This window comes from Dipodomys merriami, unplaced genomic scaffold (assembly GCF_024711535.1).
Source record: "Dipodomys merriami isolate MVZ:Mamm:240054 unplaced genomic scaffold, mDipMer1.0.p SCAF_100, whole genome shotgun sequence".
Taxonomy (NCBI): domain Eukaryota; kingdom Metazoa; phylum Chordata; class Mammalia; order Rodentia; family Heteromyidae; genus Dipodomys; species Dipodomys merriami.
This window is the reverse complement of record NW_027202272.1, coordinates 1,483,070-1,492,874: the sequence shown is the minus strand read 5'-3', so window position 1 is coordinate 1,492,874 and position 9,805 is coordinate 1,483,070. Positions and strand designations below refer to the sequence as shown.

Below are 9,805 nucleotides of genomic sequence, written 5' to 3'. Positions count from 1 at the left end.
GATATGACAGGCGTGGAATGGACACGATCAGGTCCATTATTCATAGACCTGACACGCGTGAAAATGTCACGCATGAAAATGTCACGCATGGAATGGACGCGATCAGGTCCCTTCTGCATGGCCCTGATACTCTTGGACCACACATGCATGGATCTGACACGCGTGTAAATGTCACGCATGAATCTGACACTCACACAATGGTCATACGTGGAAATATCACTCGTGAAAGGGACACGATCACATCCCTTCCACACTCACCTGATACACATGAAGCTCACATGCATGGCGCTGACACACGTGGAAATGTCATGCACACCTCCCCCGCTCCCCCTATGCTGCGTGAGGCGCCCACGGAGTTTGTGTCCGCCCACGCGGGCCTCACCCTGCACCTGCCCTGCACAGCCCAGGCCTCCACACTCACCTGATACACATGAAGCTCACATGCATGGCGCTGACACACGTGGAAATGTCATGCACACCTCCCCCGCTCCCCCTATGCTGCGTGAGGCGCCCACGGAGTTTGTGTCCGCCCACGCGGGCCTCACCCTGCACCTGCCCTGCACAGCCCAGGCCTGGCCCCCTGCGGCCCTACACTGGCGTCTGCCTGACGGGACCCACGCGAGACCCGTGCATGCGCACACGCACCCTCGACTCAGCGACATCTACGTCCTCCCCAATGGCACGCTGGTGCTGCGCCGCCTGCAGGCCCCGCGCCATGCAGGTGAGTACGAGTGCGTGGCCGCCAACACGCTGAGTAGTGCGAAACGCACTGTGCACGTCGAAGTCACGCCTGCGCACGCGCGTCTCCCCCCAGCGTCCGACCCCGAGGCCCGCTCGCCACGTGCGTGCCCCACGGCGCTGACCTCACGCTGCACTGCCACGCGTGCAGGGACCCCACCCCACGCGTGTTCTGGAGGCTGCCAGATGGGCGCCTGGTGGATGCTGGGAGCAGGTGAGTGTGGGAAGTGGGGGGCATCCATCTGTCCACCCGTGCATCTACCCATCCACACATCCATCCATCCACTCATCCATCCACCCATCCACCCACCCATCGATCCATCCATCCACCCACCCATCCATCCATCCACCCATCCAGCCATTCATCCATCTACCCATCCATCCACCCACCCATCCACCCTTCCATCCATCCATCCACCCACCCATCCATCCATCCACCCATCCCTCCATCCATCCATCCATCCACCCATCCACTCATTCATCCATCCACCCATCCATCCATCCATCCCTCCATCCACCCATCCATCCACTCATCCATCCACCCACCCATCCATCCACCCATCCATCTACCCATCCATCCACCCATCCATCTACCCATCCATCCACCCATCCATCCATCCACCCATCCATCCACTCATCCATCCACCCATCCATCCACTCATCCATCCACCCATCCATCTATCCACCCATAGTTGGGATAAAGATGATACCCCTTGATAGATAGTTAATTGATAGAGGATGGATTAGACAGATGACATAGACACAGTAGACCATAGATAACAAATCCATTATTGATTAAATATTGATAGAGATGAGGTGGGGATGGTAGATCTATTAGCAGTGAATAGGTAATTGATAGGTCCTGGCTTGCCAGATCGCAAGGTAGAACCCTAGTGATTGATCATTGATAGATGATCGATCAGGGATCGATACAAGATGAGTATTGGATGCATATGTCACATGTGAGAATAACTAACATTGGCTTCAAATTTGTCTTCCCTTCCTTATGGTCTTACCTCCTATTACTTTCTTCCCTCCTTCCTTCCCTCCTTCCCTCCTTCCCTCCTTCCTTCCTTCCCTCCCTCCTTTCTTCCTTCCCTTCTTCCCTCCTTCCCTTCTTCCTTCCTTCCTCCGATCCTTCCTCCCTTCCTTCCCTCCAATCATTCCTTTCTTCCCCTCCAATCCTTCCTTCCTTCCCTCCAATCCTTCCTTCCTTCCATCCTTCCTTCCCTACATTCCCTCCTTCCTTCCAACCTCCCTTCCCTACATTCCCTCCTTCCTTCCCTCCAATCCTTCCTTCCTTCCCTCCAATCCTTCCTTCCCTCCCTCCAATCCTTCCCTCCAATCCTTCCTTCCTTCCCTCCAATCCTTCCTTTCTTCCCTCCAATCCTTCCTTCCTTCCCTCCAATCCTTCCTTCCTTCATTCCCTCCAATCCTTCCTTCCTTCCCTCCAATCCTTCCATCTTTCCTTCCGTCCAATCCTTCCTTCCTTCCCTCCAATCCTTCCTTCCTTCCCTCCGATCCTTCCATCCTTCCTACCCTCCAATCCTTCCTTCCAATCCTTCCCTCAAATCCTTCCTTCCCTCCTTCCTTCCCTACATTCTCTCCTTCCTTCCTTCCTTCCATTCCTTCCTTCACCCTTCCCTCCTTCCTTCCTTCCTTCCTTCCTTCCTTCCTTCCTTCCTGCCCTCCCTCCGTCTCCGCTCCCCAGCTCTGACATCCGGGTCCGCGCCTTTCCCAACGGCACGCTCTCCGTGCATCCGGTGATGTCACGCGACGCGGGGGAGTACGTGTGCGTGGTGCGCAACGCGGCGGGCGACGCGCATGCACGGCTGCGCGTGGAGTTGGCAGCTGGGCCAGGCGCCTCCTATCTGCAACCCCGGCTTCCCGTGACACCCGTGACACCCGTGACCCAGGACGCCGACCCCAGGGAGGACTGCACTGCCCACCACCGCCTCCACGTCCCATCCGGTGTCCTGGGAGACCCCGATGTTCGGGTCGCGAGGCATGATGGGAGTGTGGGGATCTGGGACCTGGGGCCTAGGTTAGACCTCGGATGTGTGACCACGGGTGGGGGGGCGGGGCCTGGGGCGGGTTCTTCCTCTTCCTCTCAGTCACTTCCTTCTTCCTCTTCCTCTTCATTTCCTGTTTCCTCTTCCTTTCCTTCTTCCTCTTCCTCTCAATCACTTCCTTCTTCTTCCTCTTCCTCTCAACATCATTCAACTTCTTCTTCCTCTTCTATTCCCTCTTCCTCTTCCTTTCCTGTTTCCTCTTCCTTTCCTTCTTCCTCTCCATCTCTTCCTTCTTCTTCCTCTCACCATCCTTCATCTTCTTCCTCTTCCTCTGCTTCTTTTCCTTCTTCCTCTTCCTCTCATCCCTTCCTGTTCTCTTCCTCTCAATCTCTTCCTTCTTCCTTTCCTTCCTCTTCCTCTTCTCAGTCTCTTCCTTCTTCCTTTCCTTCCTCTTCCAAGTCTCTTCCATCTTCCTCTTCTTCACATTCTTTTCCTGCTTCCTCTTCTTTTCCTTCTTCCTCTTCTCCATCTCTTCCTGCTTCCTCTCATGTTTCCCCTTCTTCCTCTTCCTTTCCTTCTTCCTCTTCCTCTCAGTCTCTTCCTTCTTCCTCTTCATTTCCTGTTTCCTCTTCATTTCCTGTTTCCTCTTCCTCTTCACTTCCTGGTTCCTATTCACTTCCTGGTTCCCCTTCGCTTCCTGCTTCACTTCTGGCTTCCCCTTCATTTCCTGCTTCACTTCCTGCTTCCTCTTCGTCTCCCACTTCCACTTCTGCCCCGCTACCCCCCCCGAGCTCTCCGTCCCCTACGGCACCCCCGTGACCCTCACGTGCCCCGTGACCCAGGGGTCGCGCACAGTGACCTGGCTGACGCCGGCCTCACAGCCCGTGGCCTTCACTTCCGGCCAGGAGGACGCTCACTTCCAGGTGCTACCAGACGGGCGTGCCGACGCAGGCATGTACACGTGCGTGGCAGGGCGGGGCCGGCGCGCCACCGTGCGCCTACACGTGCAGCTGCGGGCGCCACGCATCCGGGTCACGCCTGATGTCCATGACAACGTGAACGACGACATCCGCGTCTCCGCCGTGGTGCATCTGCGCGTGCGCTGCCAGGCGGATGGCTTCCCCGAGCCCCGCCTGCTGTGGGAACTTCCGGGCGGACTGGTACTTCCAGTCCCGTATCGCAGTCGCATGGGGGGAGGGATCAGCGTGGATGCGCGCGGGGCGTTGGAAATCCCGGATGTGCGTGCGCTGTGCAGCAGTGGCAGCGACGCCGTGGCATGCGAGGCGCGCAACCCGGCGGGCGAAGCCCGGATATGGGTGTGGCTGCCACCATGGTGGGCGCGGGCTCTACCTCCAGCGGCTTCGGCTCTGCCCTCTGTGGTATTGACTCCGCCCCCTGGCGCGCCAGTTCCGCCCCATCACATGCCTGCCCTGCCATCTTGGGTGCTGGCTCCACCCCCTGGTGCACTGGCTCCGCCCTCTGAGGCAGCTCCGCCCCCTGGGCCGCCTGCCCTGCCATATTGCGTGCTGACTGCGCCCTCTGAGGCGTTGACTCCGCCCACTGGCGCACCAGCTCCGCCCCATCACGCGCCTGCCCCGCTATCTTAATCAAATGTTGTTTAGATGATATTTTAAAACAGTTTCTCAGGTGCTGGGAAGGTGGCTCAGTGGTAGAGTGCTTGCCTTGCATGCATCAGCCCCAGGGTTTGATTCCTCAGCACCACATAAGCAAAACAACATGGAAGTGGTGCAGTGGTTCAAGTGGTAGCGCTAGCCTTGAGCTGAGGGACAGCACCCAGGCCCCAGAGTTCATGCCTCATGACCAACAAAATCAAAATAAAGAACAAAACACAGTCTATCACTGTTTTGGCCTCAACTCTGTAATACCACTGCTTCAGCCTAGGGATAAAATTTTAGGTGTAAGCCAGGCACTGGTGGCTCACGCCTGTAATCCTAGCTACTCAGGAGGCTGAGATCTGAGGATCGCGGTTCAAAGCCAGCCCAGGCAGGAGAGACGGTAAGACTCCTATCTCCAATAAAACCACCAGAAAACTGGAAGTGGCGCTGTAGCTCAAGTGGTAGAGTGCTTGCCTTGAGTTGAAGAGCTGAGGGACAGCGCCCAGCCCCAAAGTTCAAGCCCCATGACTGACCAAAAAAAAAAAAAAATTTAGGTGTGGACATTTATCAACACTTCTGACTCAGACTCTATTTGATAATTTTTTAAATAAATACTTTGTTCTTAATTTTCCTCTTTGTAAATTAATATGCACCTATAAAAATTGGTTTGGCCATCCAAGTAACCTTCTCAAAGTACCTCCTAATGATGATTTACAAATAGTTTTACTAGGGCTGGGAAGGTGGCTCAGCGGTAGAGCGCTTGCCTTGCATGCATAAGGGCCTGGGTTCAATTCCTCAGCACCCCATAAGCAAAAAGAAAAAAGCCGGAAGTGGCGCTGTGGCTCAAATGGTAAAGCGCTAGCCTTGAGTTGAAGAGCTGAGGGACAGCGCCCAGGCCCCACGACCAAACCCCTCCAAAAAAGTTGTACTATATTTCAACAAGTAAAACAATGCTACAAATAAACAAAACAATAATTAAATGTTAATAATTAATAAAATAAAAAGCAAATATTATGACTGTTTTCCCTATTTGAAGTGTACTACATATTAGATTTTATTATTTGCTCAAATTCTGTACATTTAACACTGACTGAGGTTGTGATGTTCAACAAGAGTTTTATAGAATATGAGTAGTCTTTAAAGCTACCCACTAAGATTACTATTTATGGCTCTTCTCATTATTTGTTTATGGCTTATATCATCATTTTTCCTCATTAACTTATAAACTGAGGAAGCCCTAAAGTTTTAACAGACCATGTAGTTAACAAAGTGTTAACACTTCATTCTACTTCTTTACACAAAAACTTTGCAACTTCTCATTAATAAAGTTTCTTGAAACTCTGAAATGTACATACTTAGTAGTATATGTCTACTACCATAAATCTTAAATACTTTATGGAAAAGTTTTATATCTGACAAACAGTCCTAATTTTGGCATATGTAAACAAATTCCCAAAATTAAATATATTTAATACATTAAAAATTTTAACAAACAACGCTTGGTGCAATGTTCATTATGACAGGTGCCTTGTATAGAATAATTGAATCCTCCTCCTACACATTTCTTGAACAACAAATATCTGGGAATATTTTGTTTTTGACATGTCAATCTTGACTTTATTCTTAAATTTGTGCTTATGTAAGAAATTTATGGTTCTAAAATTTCATGACAATTCTTTTGAACTTATTTTTTGTTGAATTGTCTAGTTTAATAAAATCCAACTGCACTTTTTTTGGGGGGATCCATTCTTGGGGCCTCAACTCTGGGCTTGGGCGCTGTCCCTCAGCTCTTCAGCTCAAGGCTAATGCTCTACCACTTGAGCCACAGCACCACTTCCAGCTTTTTTCTTTTTGCTTATGTGGTGCTGAGGAATCGAACCCAGGGCCTCATGCATGTAAGGCAAGCGCTCTACCACTGAGCCACCTTCTCAGCCCCCACAATTGCACTTCTGATATAAAAAATATTCTGTGCTCAATTCAGCCACACATACACTAACATTGGAACGATACAGAGAAGTTTAGCATGGCACCTGTGCAAGGACGATATGCAAATTCGTGGGGCGTTCCATATTTTTACAACAGATGCTGGAGGGGATGTGGCCACAAGGGAACCATACAACATTCTTGGTGGGAGTGTAAACTTGTTCAACCACTTTGGAAGACATTATGGAGGTTCCTCAAAAGATTCCACATAAAGCTCCCCTTTGACCCAGCAGTCCCACTTTTGGGGATTTATCTAAATGATCACAAACAAGACCATACTAAAACTACCAGCAAAACTATGTTTATTGCAGCATTTTTTACCATAGCTAAGATATGGAACCAACCAGCTGTCCCCACTACATGAATGGATCAAGAAAATGTGGTGTATATACACAAAGGAATTATATGCCTCCATCAGAAAGAATGACATTGCCCCATTTGTTAGGAAATGGAAAGACTTGGAAAAAAATTTATTAAGTGAAGTAAGCCAAGTCTAAAGAAACAGGTCCCATGGTTTCCCTTATTTTCAATAACGAATATATGTCTGGGGTAAGCAGACAAGGTCAAAAGCTATGTGCATATGAACAGATATGATAACGTTAAGGGAATTGAACCCCACGATAGGGAAACAAGTAGTTTTTTGTTTCTTGCTATTGTTTCTAACGTACTTATAATGTGCGATGTGAATTTTTGTTTCTTTGTATATTCCTCCCCCACTCAATAACCCTTGTTTTCTCTGTATTTGAAGTTGGTGCATCTGCCTCTTTTATGTACGCTTCTCTAATTTGGGGAGGGGAAGGGAAAAAATGTGTGCGCGTGAACGCATGTGCATGTATGTGTGTTGGTATGCTCAGAGTTTGAAATCAGGGCTTAAAGGTCTTGCTAGGCCTTTCCTCTCTAGGTTGGTGAGGTACTATATGAGCTACATCTTCTTTCCTGGGTCTTTGCTAGTTCATTAAAAAGTCTGAAAAATAATTTCATGAATTTTTTTTTTTGACCCTGATTGACTTCCAATTGTTATCCACAAATCCCAGGTTCCTGAGTAGCTATCCTGAGTAGATAAGATTACAGATGTGACTAGCCAATACAAGGCTTTCAGAATAATTTTAAAAGTAGAAGAAAATTTACTTCATGGAGGCCTGTTTTATTATCTCCTACTTTTAAAGCATTTTGGATTGATTAAGTGTGAATTTATTTCATTTTTGGATTCTTAAAAGACAGTAAGTGATGATATTTAAAAGTTTTGGTACTTTTTAAAAAAGGAAACTGGAACTGTAGGACAGAAGAAATTTGTCTCTCTTTGGACCTCAATTTAGAAGCTCAGCTCTGTGCATGATAACCCAATGTCACCAACATAGTCTCTGTTGGAGACAAAATGTGATAGAAAACAATCACCATGGACAATATTTGCTATGCTATAATTTCTTGGACAATATGAATATTGAATTGAGATTGTAAGAGAATGGAAAGAATTTACCTACCCTTTGTGTATTGCTGAAAGATTTTTGGAAACTTTGACTCGTTTCCTTCCTCACTGTGTGTCTTTGGGCCATGCACTTAGTGCCTTTAATTATAATTTTTCCCAACACTAAAATACTAATAACATTAGCATTATAGCAAATGTTATCTTAAGAATTAAGAGAAATAAAACTTGTAATATACTTAACATAAACTTCTATGAATGAGCTTTGAGTTTAGCCAGAAGTTTTTTTTAAATACTAAATAGAATGTCATAAGTATTACAGAAACCATTACATGTAGTGAAGCCGGGTAGATAACTTCTCATGCTGTAAATCAAACTGGTTATTTTAAGTCTTGTTAGTGTAAAAATATCAGGCACATAATAATGAAGGAATGTTGTAGACTGAGATGAAGTCCAAAAGAAAATGTACAAAACTGATAAAACAAAAGTATCTGAGCAGTATATTGTGTTTTACATCATTTAAGTTACATCTCAAAGATAAGGCAGACCTAGAAGAATGAATTGTCTTTTTGATATTCTATCATAGGTCTTTCCTCATTCTTGTAGAGGCATCATCAGATTTGAGGAACTAAGTTTTTGGTTTGCTTCCTTCCATTTAAGTTACATCATTTAAGTTACATCACAAAGATAAGGAAGACCTAGAAGAATGAATTGTCTTTTTGATATTCTATCATAGGTCTTTCCTCATTCTTGTAGAGGCATCATCAGATGAGAGGAACTGTATTTTTTTTTGTTTGCTTCCTTCCATTTATTCTTCAGTTTGAAATCTGAACTACATGAGACAGAAAGAAACCAAGGGAAATTAGTCATGCAGGGTTTGGAAAGAAAAATCAATGTAAAATAAAATACATAGCCTTGTATAAGGTCTAACTAAATTGAGTTACATAGTCTCAAGCATTAACAGAAAATGATTTAAGCAATATCATGTTATTGAAAACTGAAAAATGTTAGGAGTTGCTTTATTTTTTCCTTTCTACTACCTTGAATTAATTATTGATTTTGTACAGAGATTAAAGATGAGATTAACAAGAAACTTGATTAAAAATTGTCAAAATTTCTGAATAGACATGTTTACCAAAAAGCTCTGAAAATTGCCAGTGGGTTTACAAAGTTGTGTTTAATACAACTTCTATGCTGGCTTAATGTTTTGTAAACAAAAATCATTAGAGAAATGCAATTCAAAATTACTATGATACTACTTCATAACTATTATAACTCTTATCAAAAAAAATCAAAGGAACCAGGTGTGGTGGTAAAGGCTTGTAATTCGAAGCTTTTAGGAGGTTGGAGTAAAAGGATTTGGGTCTGAGGTCATCTTGGGTATTGCACACAGTAAATACCTGTCCTTTAAAAAAACTCAAAAGGTAATAATTTTGGCTGGTGAGAGTGTGGAGAAAGGAAATTTTCTACACTCTTGGTCAAAATACAGATTAATACTCTCCTTGTAGAAAGTAGTATGCAGTTTTCTAAAGAAATCCAAAGTTGGAATATCATCTGACCCACCAATCATCTGATTATTTCTCTCTGGGTAACTCATAAATATATCTGTAGTTCATTGTTATTCACATTATTCACAACAACAGCCAAGATATAAATCGAAGTTCAGTGTTCAACTACAGACTAATAAACAACTGTGGTGCATGCACAAATATATTTTTCTGTTTCATCCTTAAAATAGCAAGAGACTTCTCCCATTAGCCACCACTTATAATGACCTGAAAGATGTATTGTAAATGAGGAAAAATGTTGTCTTCTGATTTTTGTGAACACACACACACACACACACACACACACACACACACACACACACACACACACATCAACCTCAAACATTAAGAGTGAAATTTTTGAAAAGTAAAGCAAAGTGGAATTGCTGGGGCATTTAGGTCACAATGTAGAAGATAGTAGATATACAGGATGAACCGGTATAGAGTTGTAATGTACAGCATGAGGATACAGGGGACAACACTGGC

At 45.7% G+C, this 9,805-nt stretch overlaps 1 non-coding gene across 1 annotated transcript; it reads left to right on the top strand.

Annotated features, from left to right (window-relative positions):
* The first annotated feature begins 6,334 nt into the window (after window positions 1-6,334).
* On the top strand, window positions 6,335-6,441 carry LOC138806921 (U6 spliceosomal RNA). The gene has a single exon (XR_011366006.1). It is a non-coding gene; the product is annotated as a U6 spliceosomal RNA (small nuclear RNA).
* Window positions 6,442-9,805: the final 3,364 nt, after the last annotated feature.